The following is a 21,102-nucleotide window of genomic DNA, read 5'->3' on the forward strand; positions in this document are numbered from 1 at the left end:
GTTGAATTCGATTTGCTAGTATCTTATTGAGAATCTTTGCATCCATATTCATCAGGGATGTTGGCCTGTAGTTCTCTTTTTTCACTTGGTCTCTGTCTGGTTTAGGAATCAAAGCAATACTGGCTTCATAGAATGAGCCTGGAAGTTTTCCTTCCCTTTCTATTTTTTGGAATAGCTTGAGAAGGATAGGTATTATCTCTGCTTTAAATGTCTGGTAGAATTCCCCAGGGAAGCCATCTGGTCCTGGACTCTTATTTGTTGGGAGATTTTTGATAACTGATTCAATTTCTTCGCTGGTTATGGGTCTGTTCAAGCTTTCTGTTTCCTCCTGTTTGAGTTTTGGAAGTGTGTGGGTGTTTAGGAATTTGTCCATTTCTTCCAGGTTGCCCAGCTTGTTGGCATATAATTTTTCATAGTATTCCCTGATAATTGCTTGTATTTCTGAGGGATTGGTTGTAACAATTCCACTTTCATTCATGATTTCATCTATTTGGGTCATCTCCCTTTTCTTTTTGAGAAGCATGGCTAGAGGTTTATCAATTTTGTTTATTTTTTCAAAAAAACAACTCTTGGTTTCATTGATCTGCTCTACAGTTGTTTTAGATTCTGTATTGTTTATTTCTGGTCTGATCTTTATTATTTCTCTTCTTCTGCTGGGTTTGGGGTGTCTTTGCTGCTCTGCTTCTAGTTCCTTTAGGTGTGCTGTTAGATTTTGTATTTGGGATTTTTCTTGTTTCTTGAGATAGGCCTGGATTGCAATGTATTTTCCTCTCAGGACTGCCTTCGCTGCATCTCAAATCACTTTAAAATCTTAGAGGTTCAACTGTCTGCTTACATTCACCATCTCTTTTTGCATGTTGTCCACTTTTTTCATTATCTGCATTATCATAGGAATGGAAGTGGTTTTAAGTTCCCAGGATGATAATTCCTACATCTCTGCCATAGGAAGTGTAATTCTAATGCTTACTATCTGTGTTCAAACTGTGTGGTTTTTACTTTACTATGCCTTGTAAGTTGTGTTGAAAGGCAAATGTTATGTGCTGGTAAAGGAACTGAGGTGAATAGGACGTGAGTGTGAGGTTTTTATATTTATCTGGCTAGGGGTTAGTCTGAATTTACTCCCAGGTGAGACAGGAAGGTGAGAGCCCTGGAGTTGAGTATTTTCCCTCACCTGTATTGCTTACTCTTTGGGAAATCCCCAGTTAGGCTCTTCGTTCCTCTTGAGGGCAGATCTTTTCTGGAAGAACAGAATACTTTGGAATTTATTTCTAAATGAGTATTTGCCCCTCTCCCTGCCACTGGAGAAAACTTGCCTTCACACAGAAACACAAATATTAAGTATTTGGTGTGTTCATATTCCTTTTCACTTCCCCGCCTGTGGGGCTGGGTGACAAGGGACAGGGAAGCTCAGAGGTTCCTAAGTGGCTTTTTGATAGCATGATGATATTCTAATATCCTGGCAAGAGTTTAGGGCTGGCCTCAGCCTCTCATCATCCTTTGAAACTTTAGAATGGGGAAATATGTTAATGGTGTCAAAACCGGGTCATGCCTAGATTTGATTGAGCTAGAATTTATCAGGAGAACTGAGGTCTGCAGAGCTCTTTTTGCTCTTTTTTTAAACATCAACTGTTATTTCTGTTGTTGCTTGTGCTTTAGCTCTAGCCATGTTTTATTCTTTTTCTCATTTGGTGGCTTTTATTTTGTTTGTAGCAGTCTGGAAAAAAATCACGGCACCTGATGTGCCATAACTCTGTATGAATTCAGCAGACAGCCAACTCCATGTAGTATTTCAGAAGAGCTTTCTAGAGAATAAAAGAGGCATATCTTAGCTCGAAGGTTTTGCCCACCCTTCCTCTGTCCCTCCCTCCCTCCCTTCCTTCCTGTTTCTTTATTTCAGGAATTCAAAATAATCCTAGTTCTAAACTTCAGTGTGGATACTGGATTTAAAAAAAAATAAGTGAGGGAAATGACAATTTAAAGCATTTTTTAAACGTATTATCAATGGTCAAAATTGAATAGGCTGAATGTTCATTTAATATAAACAAATTTTCTGTTAAAAAAAAAGCTATTTACGTTGTGCTCTTTAACAGAAATTGTGAAGTAACATGACTTAAATAGGAAATTCTATTTTCTCTTATCTTTTAATCCTGTGAATTAATTATGCAAAATAAAATTACTGTAATTTCACTGGATTACTATTTTGCTATTTATTAGGAACTATAGGTTTTTACTAATAATATGTTTTGACACCAAATTTAATTTTGTTTTTTCCCCTCCTAGATAGAGCCTTGAGAATATCACGGTAAGAATTTAAGCTTTAGTTTTCTTTGCAATATTTTCTCAGTACTGGTGTTTGATGTGGGTTGTTTTTTTTTAATGCTTGAGAGAGAAAGAGTGCAAGTGGGGGAGGGACAGAGAGGGAGAGACACACACAGAGTCCAAAGTGGGCGCCAGGCTCTTACCTGTCACCGCAGAGCCCCATGGGAGGGTAGAACCCATGAACAGTGAGATCATGCATGACCTGAGCCAAAGTCAGACACTCAACCAACTGAGCCACCTAGGCGCCCCTTGATGTGCGTTTTGATTCACCTAAGGATAAATATGGGGACTTCTGATGTCTAATTGACTTTTTAACTCTTGAAATTCATCTTTGTCTTCCCTGTTTGGAGCCTAAGTGACAACGTGGAGGGAGTTGCCATCTCTTAAGACATCAGGAGGAGGAACACATCACCAGAGTAGAGGGAATGAAATTAGTGTAATTTTACATAGAAATGATTAGGAAACAAGAGATGATATGAGCCTGAGGTTTGGAGTGAGTACTTTGCCATGACCTGGCTCTTCGTGAAATGTGAAGATGAGAAAACTCTCTACCTACCAGCCTATCAAGAAGCCTGAGCTTAGAGACGAAGCCAGATATTGCCAGGCAGGGTGTGTGTCACAAGAGAGGTTTAAACCATGGTTCTGAGTCTGAGGTGGAGGAAGCCGTTCATGCGTGGAGATGAGTTTTTTGCAAATGGGGGTAATGTATTCTGCACAGGCTCCATAGACTGTGGTGATCCTGTGGCGCTGTCTGTTGAGAGCCAGGGTGGCTGCCTGACACTTAACGAGCCCTCAAAGGCTGGTGTTCATCCCTTTGAATGCAGTGGCGGTGGTGGGGAGAAGAGTGATCTCAGGACATGAGAGCTCTCACACTGGGCCAACAAAAGAGAAGTTTGCACTTTCTGGTCAGATGACAGAATCAGTCCCTGTTGGAGGAGTCTGTTCTAGAGCTTACGTGTGCTATCCACCTGTAATTATTGGGTGCTTCGTGTGTGTTGAATAATATTCCTTTAAGGTTGGAGGGTAACATTCTCATGTTGGGATGAAAAAAGTTTGTCTTCTAGGAATGGCCATTAATCCAGATCCTCCAGCCACTAAGTGTAAAGCTGAGATGGTACCCGTATGTTTGATTCCAAAGACCTTGTCCTCCAGGGCCCCCAGCCTACGGTTCACGAAAGGCAATCTGTGAGCAGCAGGAAGTCATCCAAGGCCTTCGAGTAGTCAATCAGTCAGCAGCAGTTTGAGCTTTCCTTGTGTGGAATTCCAAATAGCACCTGGGGGTGTGAGTGGCTCAAATCGAGACTAAATGATGGTTTTGTTTGCTCCATTATTTGCAGGGACCTATTTATGTACCTTAATAATTGGAGGAGAGAAATGTAAGTTGATAGGATTTGATTTCTGTTTCATCTCTGGTGGTGACATAAGTATTTGAAGTGATTGCATTTTCTAAGAAGGGTGCTTCCAGATGCGAGAGAAATGAGAAGATATTTTATTGTGTTTCTCCATTTTGGACAATATTTTAAATAGGAATCTCATTGAAATAAGGTTTTCTTAGGTTTAACATGCTGCTAAAACTTGATTTCTTCAGGCACAACGGGAAAGCTAAAATGTTAGTTACACCCACCTGTCAGATCATGTGTGCTGCTAATACACTGGGATTATTTGATGTCACTGGTTTGGTAACAGCCTTAGAACATGTTTTGTCTCCTTTTAGTTAGTTTACAGCGAATAATTGAGAAGATCAATACTTTTAAGAAAGAAAACAGAGAACTTCATTGCTGAAAAAATATCCATTTGGGAACAGAAGGTAGCATTGCCCTTTCAAACGTTTTTTTTGTGATTTCATTTTGGTTACTGCCACTCTGGTAGAGCATCCTACTGACCTATTTCATGTGTTCTATAAACAATACCAATTCAACACAAGCTTCACAAATGTAAAGAGCTACCTCTTTATTTGTGAAAGGAGTCACACATTAGAAGATAGGTTTATCTAGCACTATGCTTTTTTTTTTTTTTTTTTTTTTTTTAAATTCTGAGTCCTTTTTCGTGTTTTATACAACAGTGAGTTAAGGAAATATCTTCAGGAAACTATGAGAGAAAGTAAGTTTCTCTCTGATGAAGCTCTTAAACTGAAGGTAAGAATCCCTTCTTTGCCTGGATCGCATTCTAAAAACACAAATAAAAGGAATGAATTATTAGTACTCATTCAACATGTTTTGTTGAAGGAGAACATCAAAATAATGGAGCACTTTAAAGAAATTAAAAAAATAGTGTTTATTAATTTTTTGAGAGACAGGGAGAGACAGAGCACAAGCAGGAGCAGGGGAGGAGTAGAGAGAGAGGGAGACACAGAATCCAAAACAGGCTCCAGGCTCTGAACTGTCAGCACAGAGTCTGACACAGGGCTCAAACTCACAAACCATGAGATGACGACCTGAGCTGAAGTGGGATGCCTAACTGACTGAGCCGCCCAGGCACCCACTTTAATGAAATTTTAAATGACACCCTTCAAAGTGCACTTGCTGCCTTGCAAACTCAGAGAGAGAGAGGAATGTGAAGAATCAGGAAGTGGTAAGAGTTGGCTGCTGAGTTTTACTGTAATTTGGCTTTGGAGGCTTTTATTCATTGGGTGAAGTGAGCACAGCATATTTGCTTGCCATTTACCACAGTAGAGAGTGGGCCTCTGGGAGCCAAACCTCTTTCTGAACAATGAGCTAGAATTTCACTAGGACCACCAAGATGAGTTTTGCTATTTCAAGGACTAGGAGTTATCTTTTATTTTCACAACTAGGTAATTTATCACATCATTCAACTCTGCCCTCCAAGATATGTAGAAAATTCCCAAATATAGTTGAGAGACAAAGGGTGATAGCCACAGTGTATAATCCTTTCCTTTTAAAAAAATATTTTTAAATTATTCTTTATGAATTTTTTGTTTAAATTTTAGTGAGAGAGGGCATGCGAGAGGGGCAGAGGGAAAGAGAGAGAATCTTAAGCAGGATCCACGCTCAGTGTGGAGCCCAACACAGGTCTGGATCGCACGATCCTAGAATCATGACCTGACCCCAAATCAAGAGTCTGATGCTCAACTGAGCGAGCCACCCAGGTGCTCCATAGTCTCTTTCTCTCTTAATGCTGAACAGTGAATTTTCAACGTGAATGGGGGAGGGGGGGATACACACACACACTCACACACATGCATATAAACATACATACATATGTATACCACTAAGAAAGCCATTTATGAGTTGTTAGACATGAACTGTTTTCCACCATCTTTGTCTTCTAGTTATAATTATGCCTCAAGGTCTTTGTTTCTTGCAATGCACAATCCTGCTGTGTTAGGTACACTCAAATTTTTGTGCAATGAGTGTTCCGTGAAAGTCTTTTCTCATATCTTAACCACAAGATGCAAATGTTGAATTCGAGGATGTAGAGCTAAGAGCCTTGAGGTCCAACAACTGCCAACTGGAAGGTCTATTTTCTTTTGGGGAGAAATCCTCATATGATGGTAATGACTTTGCATTGAAAAGGGAAAGAATACCTTCATGCCTTCATGGTTCTTGCCCTTTTTCTGTCTCACCAAAATCAAGACTCAGGTCATGTGCACGTTTATGAAGAAAACACTTTTTTTTTTACAGCAAATAAAAAGGCCCTGGAAGACAAATGTAATGCATTGAGGTCTGTGAAAGCAACAAAGGAAGCAAAAGTCAAGCTGAAGGTGAGAGCACATAACCTGGAAGAATTCTATGAACAAAGAAACGTGGCTACAGAACTGTGAGAACTGTCGCAAGGACTGCATTGTGTGAAAGAATGTGGTGGCCAGTAGAGATAATTATATTTCTTTTGGAACTGGGTCCAGAGTATTTTTGCCAAATGCATTCAGTAGAATTGTGCCTGCCCTTCCTACCTTGCTTTCTGTAACGTAACCCGCATTTTCCTTTCTGTCCTAAGTGCTTGTCACACATGGTGTCATGTATTTGGGGTGGAAGAGGGAAGGTACCATCATTGATAACGTTGATACCTGGATCCACTCTGGATCCCTCTACCTTGTTCTATAGGTTTCAGTGCCATCACACTGTTTTGTCATCCTGCAATTAGGTCATTTTTGTTTGGGACCAGACATGGGTCAAAATGTGTGGGGGAAAAAATTGAATTATCCTGCTGCAGAAACAACAGAAATTTCTTTCTGGAAAGTGGGTGGGGGTTCCAGCAGTACTTGATTCCTGCATCCATTCTGCCAGTGAGATTGTTCACTGTAGGCCCCATCCCTAAGAAAGTCGAGTTGTTTCCTGTCCCCTGAGTTTTTAAGTGTAACTCTTCTGAGTCTTGACCAAAGCCTGCAGCTTCACTAGGGCTCATCTTTGCTGGCCCCCCTGAACTACACTTGTTTACTTCTGACTCGGTGCCCATAAAGTTGTTCAGCTTCTTTGCTATTAAAATGAATGCCCCCCAAATCAATGATGAGTCCTAGGGAGACTGGGTCCAACTGCCAGGCTGGCTTTGTCCTGGGCTTCCTTCTTCTCCATCTTGGTCTTGTGCGTCTTCGTGGGGTTGTTAGATATTTGGTGCATTCACTCACATGCTTCCTTCTTTGTAATATTTCCTTTTGTTCTCAGCAGGAGATCTGGGACTTTAGAGTCCCTCATTCATGTTGGAAAGTGAAGTCTTCCTTCTCTTCCCTGGAGACTCAGCTTTATGCTAGTCCTTCCCACACTTGAGGTTAGGGCCTGCTCTGTCTCACTGGCATCTTGTTTTCGTTAATTCGTAAGCTCTTTCTGTGAGTGGGTACAGCCCTCTAACCACCTCTCTATCTTCACCCCCTTACAACAGAGCCACTACATTAGAGCCATTCCAGAAAGCATTTGCTGAAGGACTTCCTGAGAGGCCAGAAGGAAATGCATGTGCCTTTCTCTGTCTAGTGCTTTTGTGTCAGTTTCTAAGAGATATTCAATTTTGCATGTGATTCTTGTGTCAAGTAGTAAGTTGAAACCCTCTAAATCAACACCACAAACAAAATAGTCTGAGGGCAATACAGCAAACCAGCCTTGCCAAGCATTGCCTTTTGCTGCCTTCACTGTCAATGGAATCAGTCTTGTTAAAGTTGATTTGGCTCCATGAAGTTGAGAGTTTTCCATCTGAAATCTGTTTCTTGGAAGTAAACCCAGACTGTGTGACAGTTCATTTCAGATTGTACTTCAGGAGATGTTGCCACTCTAAGATTGGCCTTTTCCTCCACCAGAATAGGTGAAGGTGGAGGCAGGGGTGGCAGTCCTGAACTCTAGCAATGTCTGGGAGTGAGCTGCAATGTTGGTGAAGCCATACATATCCTGGAAGGTCGTCCTTCAGGGTGATTGTGTCATGGTACAACTTTTGGACTGAGAATCAGGGCTCCCCAAGGAGTTGTAAAACTAGTGATGATCCCCTGCTTCATCCTAACGGGTAAAGTTGGTCAGACACAGTTTTTCACACTGATGAAATGAATCTTCACCATCTCAAACAAAAGACCAACTCTGGGAAGGCACAAAGTGCAATGTTATTTGATGACTTTATGATAAAGGAGAGGAAACAGAGAACTAGAAAGACAGTTCTGATAGAGACATGGCAGCAGACAGAAGTTGAATTTTCTTTGTGTTGTTAGTCTGTGCATTTATGGGAGAGGTGGGGGAAGGGATATTTGCATCTCGGCCTTCAAGAGTGCTGGGAGGTAAAAAGGGAGAATTTCTGGACATTGGCCCTGACTGTGTATATATCTTTGCTGTCTTAGGAAGCTGAAAATGACACTGTGAAATGGTGGCAAAGAACAATCAGCTGGCAGCTGCAGGTAAAATTTGAAAATAGCTACAGAAGGGGTGCCTGGGTGGCTCAGTCGTTTAAGCATCTCACTTCAGCTCAGGTCATAATTTCACAGTCCATGAGTTAGAGCCCCACGTCAGGCTCTGTGCTGACAGCTCAGAGCCAGGAGCCTGCTTTGGATTCTGTTACCTCTTTTTCTGTCCCACCCCCACTCATGCTTGCTTGCTCTCTGTCTCAAAAATAAACATTAAAAAAAAAAGAAAATAGCTACAGAAGAAATAAACAAGTACAAGTGAATTCAGCTACTAATTACTGGCAGCTTATCAAGCCTCTGTTCACTTTTTTTGTTTTTAACGTTTTTGCAATGTTTAGACTCAACATAGTAATGTAAACAAAAATTCAGAGGACATATGCATAGAGTATTAACATATAAAAAAGGTAGGTTTAAACAGAACAAAACAAGTTTCTAAACATTTGCAGATCTCAAGCAATGGCCGGACTGTGTGGAAACTTCGTCCATGCCAACACTCCTCGGGGGTGATGTCAGTTGTCATAATCTATAGGAGAGCAGTGTGTTGTATTATGAATCATACCCATCAACCCTGGGAAACATGGTGAATGTACAAGTTAAAGAATAGAGCTTTATGATGAAAGACACTTGTCACATGATGAATTAGGGAAAGATTGAAAATGGGAAGGAATTCTATGAACTCTGAACCCTACGGGCATGGAATAATGAGTAAGGAAAGGATGTAACAATAGCTTTCATCCTACTGTACATTTATAATCATGTGAAAAGTGTTTCATGTGTAAGAATAAATTGTATCAGGGGACTTATATGAGGTTGATGGGAACATGGGCAGATTACTTTAAAATCTTACCCAATATTGGGCCTTATCTGACAAAAGCAACTGTAACTCACAGGCAACAAATTGAACAAACATGAGAACAGCTGCAGCAGACAGAACTCACCTTCAGACACCAGGTAACCTGAGTTCTGCCTGACATACTGAACCCTTAGCATCTCATGCGGGTGAGTGTAGTGGCCCTTGGGATCCCTAAACACGGGCTTTTCATTGTTGGCTTTTTCAGATCGCAGTTCATGAGAAGAATGCTCAGGACAACTAGGTGAAGTGTTTTCTTGTTTCCTCCTCTTTGGTGCACAGTCTGGCATGCTTGAAGGTGGATGTGTTTTTTCTCCCCCAGATCAAGACTCAGATCTAGGACAGAGAGATGGAGCAGAGCAGGGAGGTTGCCTACTTGAAATACAAGTGTGGTCATTTGACTTGTGTTTTTATGGGTGTTTCAAGGTCTGATGCCCGCACTGTTTGTGGTCTAGTAGAGGACGTGGTGTTGCAACTCCTGTAGAAGTCCATTATTTTTCTGTATCGTAGACTTGATGGGATGGAAGGAAAGAGGCTGCTTGAGGAATACAGGAGGCGGAGACCAATGCCTGGAAGTCCAGAGATGCAGAACCCTCCAAGGAGAGAGGTAAGGAGCATGTGGTGATGTGCAGCAGCCTAATTTCTGCTGTGCAGCCTGTTGGAAAACCGGTAGAAAACAGTTCATGTCTAACAACTCATAAATGGCTTTCTTAGTGGTATACATATGTATGTATGTTTATATGCATGTGTGTGAGTGTGTGTGTGTATCCCCCCCTCCCCCATTCACGTTGAAAATTCACTGTTCAGCATTAAGAGAGAAAGAGACTATGGAGCACCTGGGTGGCTCGCTCAGTTGAGCATCAGACTCTTGATTTGGGGTCAGGTCATGATTCTAGGATCGTGCGATCCAGACCTGTGTTGGGCTCCACACTGAGCGTGGATCCTGCTTAAGATTCTCTCTCTTTCCCTCTGCCCCTCTCGCATGCCCTCTCTCACTAAAATTTAAACAAAAAATTCATAAAGAATAATTTAAAAATATTTTTTTAAAAGGAAAGGATTATACACTGTGGCTATCACCCTTTGTCTCTCAACTATATTTGGGAATTTTCTACATATCTTGGAGGGCAGAGTTGAATGATGTGATAAATTACCTAGTTGTGAAAATAAAAGATAACTCCTAGTCCTTGAAATAGCAAAACTCATCTTGGTGGTCCTAGTGAAATTCTAGCTCATTGTTCAGAAAGAGGTTTGGCTCCCAGAGGCCCACTCTCTACTGTGGTAAATGGCAAGCAAATATGCTGTGCTCACTTCACCCAATGAATAAAAGCCTCCAAAGCCAAATTACAGTAAAACTCAGCAGCCAACTCTTACCACTTCCTGATTCTTCACATTCCTCTCTCTCTCTGAGTTTGCAAGGCAGCAAGTGCACTTTGAAGGGTGTCATTTAAAATTTCATTAAAGTGGGTGCCTGGGCGGCTCAGTCAGTTAGGCATCCCACTTCAGCTCAGGTCGTCATCTCATGGTTTGTGAGTTTGAGCCCTGTGTCAGACTCTGTGCTGACAGTTCAGAGCCTGGAGCCTGTTTTGGATTCTGTGTCTCCCTCTCTCTCTACTCCTCCCCTGCTCCTGCTTGTGCTCTGTCTCTCCCTGTCTCTCAAAAAATTAATAAACACTATTTTTTTAATTTCTTTAAAGTGCTCCATTATTTTGATGTTCTCCTTCAACAAAACATGTTGAATGAGTACTAATAATTCATTCCTTTTATTTGTGTTTTTAGAATGCGATCCAGGCAAAGAAGGGATTCTTACCTTCAGTTTAAGAGCTTCATCAGAGAGAAACTTACTTTCTCTCATAGTTTCCTGAAGATATTTCCTTAACTCACTGTTGTATAAAACACGAAAAAGGACTCAGAATTTAAAAAAAAAAAAAAAAAAAAAAAAAGCATAGTGCTAGATAAACCTATCTTCTAATGTGTGACTCCTTTCACAAATAAAGAGGTAGCTCTTTACATTTGTGAAGCTTGTGTTGAATTGGTATTGTTTATAGAACACATGAAATAGGTCAGTAGGATGCTCTACCAGAGTGGCAGTAACCAAAATGAAATCACAAAAAAAACGTTTGAAAGGGCAATGCTACCTTCTGTTCCCAAATGGATATTTTTTCAGCAATGAAGTTCTCTGTTTTCTTTCTTAAAAGTATTGATCTTCTCAATTATTCGCTGTAAACTAACTAAAAGGAGACAAAACATGTTCTAAGGCTGTTACCAAACCAGTGACATCAAATAATCCCAGTGTATTAGCAGCACACATGATCTGACAGGTGGGTGTAACTAACATTTTAGCTTTCCCGTTGTGCCTGAAGAAATCAAGTTTTAGCAGCATGTTAAACCTAAGAAAACCTTATTTCAATGAGATTCCTATTTAAAATATTGTCCAAAATGGAGAAACACAATAAAATATCTTCTCATTTCTCTCGCATCTGGAAGCACCCTTCTTAGAAAATGCAATCACTTCAAATACTTATGTCACCACCAGAGATGAAACAGAAATCAAATCCTATCAACTTACATTTCTCTCCTCCAATTATTAAGGTACATAAATAGGTCCCTGCAAATAATGGAGCAAACAAAACCATCATTTAGTCTCGATTTGAGCCACTCACACCCCCAGGTGCTATTTGGAATTCCACACAAGGAAAGCTCAAACTGCTGCTGACTGATTGACTACTCGAAGGCCTTGGATGACTTCCTGCTGCTCACAGATTGCCTTTCGTGAACCGTAGGCTGGGGGCCCTGGAGGACAAGGTCTTTGGAATCAAACATACGGGTACCATCTCAGCTTTACACTTAGTGGCTGGAGGATCTGGATTAATGGCCATTCCTAGAAGACAAACTTTTTTCATCCCAACATGAGAATGTTACCCTCCAACCTTAAAGGAATATTATTCAACACACACGAAGCACCCAATAATTACAGGTGGATAGCACACGTAAGCTCTAGAACAGACTCCTCCAACAGGGACTGATTCTGTCATCTGACCAGAAAGTGCAAACTTCTCTTTTGTTGGCCCAGTGTGAGAGCTCTCATGTCCTGAGATCACTCTTCTCCCCACCACCGCCACTGCATTCAAAGGGATGAACACCAGCCTTTGAGGGCTCGTTAAGTGTCAGGCAGCCACCCTGGCTCTCAACAGACAGCGCCACAGGATCACCACAGTCTATGGAGCCTGTGCAGAATACATTACCCCCATTTGCAAAAAACTCATCTCCACGCATGAACGGCTTCCTCCACCTCAGACTCAGAACCATGGTTTAAACCTCTCTTGTGACACACACCCTGCCTGGCAATATCTGGCTTCGTCTCTAAGCTCAGGCTTCTTGATAGGCTGGTAGGTAGAGAGTTTTCTCATCTTCACATTTCACGAAGAGCCAGGTCATGGCAAAGTACTCACTCCAAACCTCAGGCTCATATCATCTCTTGTTTCCTAATCATTTCTATGTAAAATTACACTAATTTCATTCCCTCTACTCTGGTGATGTGTTCCTCCTCCTGATGTCTTAAGAGATGGCAACTCCCTCCACGTTGTCACTTAGGCTCCAAACAGGGAAGACAAAGATGAATTTCAAGAGTTAAAAAGTCAATTAGACATCAGAAGTCCCCATATTTATCCTTAGGTGAATCAAAACGCACATCAAGGGGCGCCTAGGTGGCTCAGTTGGTTGAGTGTCTGACTTTGGCTCAGGTCATGCATGATCTCACTGTTCATGGGTTCTACCCTCCCATGGGGCTCTGCGGTGACAGGTAAGAGCCTGGCGCCCACTTTGGACTCTGTGTGTGTCTCTCCCTCTCTGTCCCTCCCCCACTTGCACTCTTTCTCTCTCAAGCATTAAAAAAAAACAACCCACATCAAACACCAGTACTGAGAAAATATTGCAAAGAAAACTAAAGCTTAAATTCTTACCGTGATATTCTCAAGGCTCTATCTAGGAGGGGAAAAAACAAAATTAAATTTGGTGTCAAAACATATTATTAGTAAAAACCTATAGTTCCTAATAAATAGCAAAATAGTAATCCAGTGAAATTACAGTAATTTTATTTTGCATAATTAATTCACAGGATTAAAAGATAAGAGAAAATAGAATTTCCTATTTAAGTCATGTTACTTCACAATTTCTGTTAAAGAGCACAACGTAAATAGCTTTTTTTTTAACAGAAAATTTGTTTATATTAAATGAACATTCAGCCTATTCAATTTTGACCATTGATAATACGTTTAAAAAATGCTTTAAATTGTCATTTCCCTCACTTATTTTTTTTTAAATCCAGTATCCACACTGAAGTTTAGAACTAGGATTATTTTGAATTCCTGAAATAAAGAAACAGGAAGGGAGGGAGGGAGGGACAGAGGAAGGGCGGGCAAAACCTTCGAGCTAAGATATGCCTCTTTTATTCTCTAGAAAGCTCTTCTGAAATACTACATGGAGTTGGCTGTCTGCTGAATTCATACAGAGTTATGGCACATCAGGTGCCGTGATTTTTTTCCAGACTGCTACAAACAAAATAAAAGCCACCAAATGAGAAAAAGAATAAAACACGGCTAGAGCTAAAGCACAAGCAACAACAGAAATAACAGTTGATGTTTAAAAAAAGAGCAAAAAGAGCTCTGCAGACCTCAGTTCTCCTGATAAATTCTAGCTCAATCAAATCTAGGCATGACCCGGTTTTGACACCATTAACATATTTCCCCATTCTAAAGTTTTAAAGGATGATGAGAGGCTGAGGCCAGCCCTAAACTCTTGCCAGGATATTAGAATATCATCATGCTATCAAAAAGCCACTTAGGAACCTCTGAGCTTCCCTGTCCCTTGTCACCCAGCCCCACAGGCGGGGAAGTGAAAAGGAATATGAACACACCAAATACTTAATATTTGTGTTTCTGTGTGAAGGCAAGTTTTCTCCAGTGGCAGGGAGAGGGGCAAATACTCATTTAGAAATAAATTCCAAAGTATTCTGTTCTTCCAGAAAAGATCTGCCCTCAAGAGGAACGAAGAGCCTAACTGGGGATTTCCCAAAGAGTAAGCAATACAGGTGAGGGAAAATACTCAACTCCAGGGCTCTCACCTTCCTGTCTCACCTGGGAGTAAATTCAGACTAACCCCTAGCCAGATAAATATAAAAACCTCACACTCACGTCCTATTCACCTCAGTTCCTTTACCAGCACATAACATTTGCCTTTCAACACAACTTACAAGGCATAGTAAAGTAAAAACCACACAGTTTGAACACAGATAGTAAGCATTAGAATTACACTTCCTATGGCAGAGATGTAGGAATTATCATCCTGGGAACTTAAAACCACTTCCATTCCTATGATAATGCAGATAATGAAAAAAGTGGACAACATGCAAAAAGAGATGGTGAATGTAAGCAGACAGTTGAACCTCTAAGATTTTAAAGTGATTTGAGATGCAGCGAAGGCAGTCCTGAGAGGAAAATACATTGCAATCCAGGCCTATCTCAAGAAACAAGAAAAATCCCAAATACAAAATCTAACAGCACACCTAAAGGAACTAGAAGCAGAGCAGCAAAGACACCCCAAACCCAGCAGAAGAAGAGAAATAATAAAGATCAGACCAGAAATAAACAATACAGAATCTAAAACAACTGTAGAGCAGATCAATGAAACCAAGAGTTGTTTTTTTGAAAAAATAAACAAAATTGATAAACCTCTAGCCATGCTTCTCAAAAAGAAAAGGGAGATGACCCAAATAGATGAAATCATGAATGAAAGTGGAATTGTTACAACCAATCCCTCAGAAATACAAGCAATTATCAGGGAATACTATGAAAAATTATATGCCAACAAGCTGGGCAACCTGGAAGAAATGGACAAATTCCTAAACACCCACACACTTCCAAAACTCAAACAGGAGGAAACAGAAAGCTTGAACAGACCCATAACCAGCGAAGAAATTGAATCAGTTATCAAAAATCTCCCAACAAATAAGAGTCCAGGACCAGATGGCTTCCCTGGGGAATTCTACCAGACATTTAAAGCAGAGATAATACCTATCCTTCTCAAGCTATTCCAAAAAATAGAAAGGGAAGGAAAACTTCCAGGCTCATTCTATGAAGCCAGTATTGCTTTGATTCCTAAACCAGACAGAGACCAAGTGAAAAAAGAGAACTACAGGCCAACATCCCTGATGAATATGGATGCAAAGATTCTCAATAAGATACTAGCAAATCGAATTCAACAGCATATAAAAAGAATTATTCACCATGATCAAGTGGGATTCATTCCTGGGATGCAGGGCTGGTTCAACATTCACAAATCAATCAACGTGATACGTCACATTAATAAAAGAAAAGATAAGAACCATATGATCCTGTCAATCGATGCAGAAAAAGCATTTGACAAAATGCAGCATCCTTTCTTAATAAAAACCCTCGAGCAAGCCGGGATAGAAGGAACATACTTAAACATCATAAAAGTCATTTATGAAAAGCCCACACCTAATAGCATCCTCAATGGGGAAAAACTGAGAGCTTTCCCCCTGAGATCAGGAACACGACAGGGATGTCCACTCTCACCGCTGTTGTTTAACATAGTGTTGGAAGTGCTGGCATCAGCAATCAGACAACAAAAGGAAATCAAAGCATCAAGATTGGCAAAGATGAAGTCAAGCTTTCACTTGTTGCAGATGACATGATACTATACGTGGAAAATCCGATAGACTCCACCAAACGTCTGCTAGAACTGATACATGAATTCAGCAAGGTTGCAGGATTCAAAATCAATGTACAGAAGTCAGTTGCATTCTTATACACTAATAATGAAGCAACAGAAAGACAAATAAAGAAACTGATCCCATGCACAATTGCACCAAGAAGCATAAAATAGCTAGGAATAAATCTAACCAAAGATGTACAAGATCTGTATGCTGAAAACTATAGAAAGCTTATGAAGGAAATTGAAGAAGATATAAAGCAATGGGAAAACATTCAGTGCTCATGGTTTGGAAGAATAAATATTGTTAAAATGTCAATACTACCCAAAGCTATCTACACATTCCATGCAATCCCAATCAAAATTGCACCAGCATTCTTCTCGAAGCTAGAACAAGCAATCCTAAAATTCATATGAACCACAAAAGGCCCCGAATAGCCAAAGTAATTTTGAAGCAGAAGACCAAAGCAGGAGGCATCACAATCCCAGACTTTAGCCTCTACTACAAAGCTGTCATCATCAAGACAGCATGGTATTGGCACAAAAACAGACACATAGACCAATGGAATAGAATAGAAACCCCAGAACTAGACCCACGAAAGTATGGACAACTAATCTTTGACAAAGCAGGAAGGAATATCCAATGGAAAAAAAGACAGTCTCTTTAACAAATGGTGCTGGTAGAACTGGACAGCAACCTGCAGAAGGTTGAAACTAGACCACTTTCTCACATCATTCACAAAAATAAACTCAAAATGGATGAAGGACCTGAAGGTGAGACAGGAAACCATCAAAACCTTAGAGGAGAAAGCAGGAAAAGACCTCTCTGACCTCAGCCGTAGCAATCTCTTACTGGACACATGCCCAAAGGCAAGGGAATTAAAAGCAAAAATGAACTATTGGGACCTCATCAAGATCAGAAGCTTCTGCACTGCAAAGGAAACAATCAACCAAACTAAAAGGCAACCAACGGAATGGGAAAAGATATTTGCAAATGACATATCGGACAAAGGGCTAGTATCCAAAATCTGTAAAGAGCTCACCAAGCTCCACACCCAAAAACCAACTAATCCAGTGAAGAAACGGGCAGGAAACATGAATAGACACTTCTAAAGAAGACATCCAGATGGCCCACAGGCACATGAGAAGATGCTCAACGTCGCTCCTCATCAAGGAAATACAAATCAAAACCACACTCAGATATCACCTCATGCCAGTCAGAGTGGCCAAAATGAACAAATCAGGAGATTATAGATGCTGGCGAGGATGTGGAGACACAGGAACCCTCTTGCGACTGTTGGTGGGAATGCAAACTGGTGCAGCCACTCTGGAAAACAGTGTGGAGGTTCCTCAAAAAATTAAAAATAGACCTACCCTATGACCCAGCAGTAGCACTGCTAGAAATTTACCCAAGGGATACAGGAGTGCTGATGCCTAGTGGCACTTGTACCCCAATGTTTATAGCAGCACTTTCAACAAGAGCCAAATTATGGAAAGAGCCTAAATGTCCATCAACTGATGAATGGATAAAGAAATTGTGGTTTATATACACAATGGAATACTACATGGCAATGAGAAAGAATGAAATATGGCCTTTTGTAGCAACATGGATGGGACTGGAGAGTGCTATGCTAAGTGAAATAATGCATACAGCGAAAGACAGATATCATATGTTTTCACTCTTATATGGATCCTGAGAAACTTAACAGAAACCCATGGGGGAGGAAAAGGAAAAAAAAAAAAAGAGGTTATAGAGGGAGGGAGACAAAACATAAGAGACTCTTAAAAACTGAGAACAAACTGAGGGTTGATGGAGGTTGGAGCAAGGGGAGGGCGGGTGATGGGTATTGAGGAGGGCACCTGTTGGGATGAGCACTGGGTGTTGTTGGAAACCAATTTGACAATGAATTGCATATTTAAAAAATAATAAATAAAATAAATAAAACATTAAAAAATTCTACATTTATGAATTTAATGTGCAATCTCCTAGTTTTCCATATAGGATATACATTTTTCTTTCAACTACATGTGGGATTTTCTCAGGACTAAAACATCTAATGTATGCATATACACAAAATATCAAATGAAGAAATCCACTATAACGAAATGAAATCATACTGGTGAACATAGATTACATTTTTTATGGCAGTACTCAAGGTGGGGTGATATTTTCAACTGGGTGGGGGGGGATAGACACCTCCACCACAAATCTTGAAGTTACAGCAAATTGCCTGCGCATCAGAAGGTCTGTCTTCTTTCTTACAGGGAGAGAAAGGAGCCTTGAAAGTATGTGTGGTGAATGTAAAACTCAGGCAGGTCTGTGAATCTCTGACTGAGAAAATGAGAAAGAAAGGGAAAAAAAAGTGGAAATGTATCGAACAGGGTATCTAAGCATCAATTTTCATAAAGAAAAAATACCATCAGGCTTTTTCTTCTAAAATTGATTCACGATGTTTGTTTGGTACAGTCTTACCCATACTGAGAAGTGGCCTTGGTATGTTCTTTGACCATGAGCAGTCTGGAAGGGACGCCGTGAATCTGCTTTTAGTAAAACCTGCAATCAATTTAAAAGTATTTCAGATGTTCACGAGTTCATGAGAAATCAGAAAACATGCCAAATCTCAACTGAAAAGGGGATAAGGTAACGAGGATGTTTTTAAGATATTATTGATGAGATTCCTTCCAATGAAGGCAAGAGAGGATAACTGTAACAAATTCTGTTGCAGGAATAATATTGAACATTCAAGAAACGGGCGGTTCCCGACACAACATACCTGTCAGGTTTCCAGTTGTTTCCAACGACTACAACATTGTTGGGAAAAAATCCCCACTGAAAGCTCATAAAAGCATGTGCCATGTGGAGGGCACATTGTGTTTTCACCTCTGGCTCTGGTTCCCGCCGGACTCGGAGAGTGGGTCCCAGCTCCTTCTTCTAGAAGGTCCTGAGAGTCAACATTTGGCGTCTTCACTTCCCAACTGAATGCGCCTCCTGTTCCTCCGAATTTGTGTCAGGATTTCTCCCCCGAAACAAGCCTGACCTGGAACAAACCAACCCCAGCCCCTCTGACGTGGCGTCACGGGACCCCATGAATCCACGGATCCTCCAGGGAAATACCGGCAGGGGAAATGAGGAACAAACCACGGAACAGCCCAGAAAAAGCGAGGGACTGTGCCGCCAACCGACCACCCGCGCTTCCGGGGAAGCCGCCCAGGCCCTGCCTCCCCCGCCTCGGGACTCAGCCCCACCACCTAGGAGACGCCAAGGGGCTGCGAAGCCTCCAGGGTCTCCCCCAGGCCCCGGGGCGGAACCTGCTGGAAACGCAGCTCTGGCTCTTTGCCCACACTCAGAGGCACTGGGTCCTCAGAAGCAAGGAAGCCTTTCCAGCTCGGAGGCGCCGTGGATCAGAAAAGCCTAGTGGGCGCCTTCTCAGGCCATCATTGCCCACGCAGAGGCCCGGCCCCTCCCTGGGCGTGGTGCGTGCGCGCCCTCTGCCGGCCGCCGTGGGAATTCCTGCAATGCTCAGGGCCATGGCTGCTCAGCTGGAAGTACTGAGAGTGCAGCTGGTCCAGTGAAGCCTGTTCTCCTGATCAGGAAGGGTCTTAGCGAAGCGCTTTCTTGGGACACAAAGAAACCTTTTCCTTCTCCTTTTTACTGAGTGCTGAACGAAACCGAATTTATTGACGTAGTGATATCATGTGTAATGCTTTAAGCAGCATTCGCAGAAATACAGACTGCGAATTGACACCTGCTGATCTACAGGTCATGGTGTTTAGCACCAAAATACTTGGGTTAAATAAAAAAGTTGACACCTCTGAGAAAGAGATACAGGCTTCCAGCTACGGAATGAATAACTCATTGGGATCCAACGTACAGCCCATAGAATAGCGTCAATCCTGTAAGAAAGCGTTGCATGCTTTCGCAATATAGCTACCCTTGTATAGGTACCTGGAGAGCGTAATGTATACACACGGAATCACCATGATATATGCCTGAAACTAATACAACATGGTGAGTCTCCTATATTTCATTAAAAATGACAATAGTTTTAATTTCTCCTTCACCATTAAAAATTATTTCTAATTGAGAACATATGAAATTCCATTTATACCACATTCTCTAACGTCAACATCTTGATGTTGAGAGCTTATTTTTCAAGTTGTCAATAATGTCTTTGAGGACACAAATGGGACAAGGTCAGAATGCGCATCTAGAGGGAGCTACACATCTGGTATAAATTTCCTGCCTCTATATGGGTAATTTCAATGAAAAGTGCTTTAGGGACGAAGATGGATGAAATAATTTCCATAAGACTCATAGGTAGATAATTGTGCCTTCAAATAATAATTGCCATCTCTTCATATCAGAGGAAGGCTGGGTGAAGATAAGGGTTTCTCTTTTGATGTAAGAGAAGGCTGTGGTGTTTTAAACTGCTCACCTACCATCCAGAATCCAGAGATTAGCAGCCCTCGGCCTTCTGCTCTGTGCAGCCCTGTCCAGGAAACGGCACCACATCTCCTGTGTCCCCCTCTCCCCTGTCATGTTTTAGCTCAGGCCCTGATCACAGTGGATGAGAATCCTGTTCAGAGAAGCTGCTCATGCTGACCTTTACTGGAGCACTGCTGTTCCCAGCCACCGCAGGGAAGCATGTGGACAGCCAGATTTTGAGCCCTTGGTGGCCCAGCCATGACCCCAACGTGGATGGAAGGCTGGTTGCCTCCATAACCTGGGAGGAAGGAGGGCCCAGCAGGAGTCAGGGGTTCTGGGGCAGAACGCATGGGCTTTGAGGACCTGGAAAGAGTCAGATGCTTACACCCAACTCCTCTTTGGTGGTGAGGAAGGAATGGGTATCATGTCATTGACATCTGCCCTGCCAGTCCCTCAAAAAGGAAACAGTGGGGGGTGGGGCGATTTGGTGGCTCAGTCACTTAAGTGTCCAACTTTGGCTCAGGTCATGATCTCAGGATTTGTGAGTTTGAGCCCCGCGTCGGGCTCTGTGCTGACAGCTCAGAGCCTGGAGCCTGCTTTGGATTCTGTGTCTCCCTCTCTCTCTGCCCCTCTCTCAATTGTGCTCTGTCTCTCTCTCACTCAAAACTAAACATTGCATCAAAATAAAAGATAAAAACAAAACACTGAGAGGAATATGGGCCATTATAAGACTCACACCCACAACTGCTACCATGAGCCTACCTCAGCTCCCACGTGGATTGGTGCTACCGTGAGGGAGCTGGTACGTGGGGAAATCCACAACGTGTGGATTCATGCAGGGTTTCCTCGCTGTTCTACCCGAGACACTGCTGACCCCTCGTCCATGTCTTGCAATCACGAATCAGCCATGTCCTGGGGGCTGATAGCTGCCCTGCTGATCACCACACA

The 21,102-nt window shown here is 41.7% G+C and overlaps 1 long non-coding RNA gene across 1 annotated transcript in view; it reads right to left on the reverse strand.

Moving 5' to 3' along the window:
- Positions 1 to 853: 853 nt before the first annotated feature.
- The window catches only part of LOC123605861, a 66,803-nt gene continuing 46,554 nt past the window's right edge, over positions 854 to 21,102 (reverse strand). The window contains exon 2 of the long non-coding RNA XR_006715958.1: positions 854 to 1,802. This is a non-coding gene — a long non-coding RNA (uncharacterized LOC123605861). The remainder of the gene's footprint in view (positions 1,803 to 21,102) is intronic.

The sequence above is a fragment of the Leopardus geoffroyi genome, chromosome A2 (genome assembly GCF_018350155.1).
Source record: "Leopardus geoffroyi isolate Oge1 chromosome A2, O.geoffroyi_Oge1_pat1.0, whole genome shotgun sequence".
Classification (NCBI taxonomy): domain Eukaryota; kingdom Metazoa; phylum Chordata; class Mammalia; order Carnivora; family Felidae; genus Leopardus; species Leopardus geoffroyi.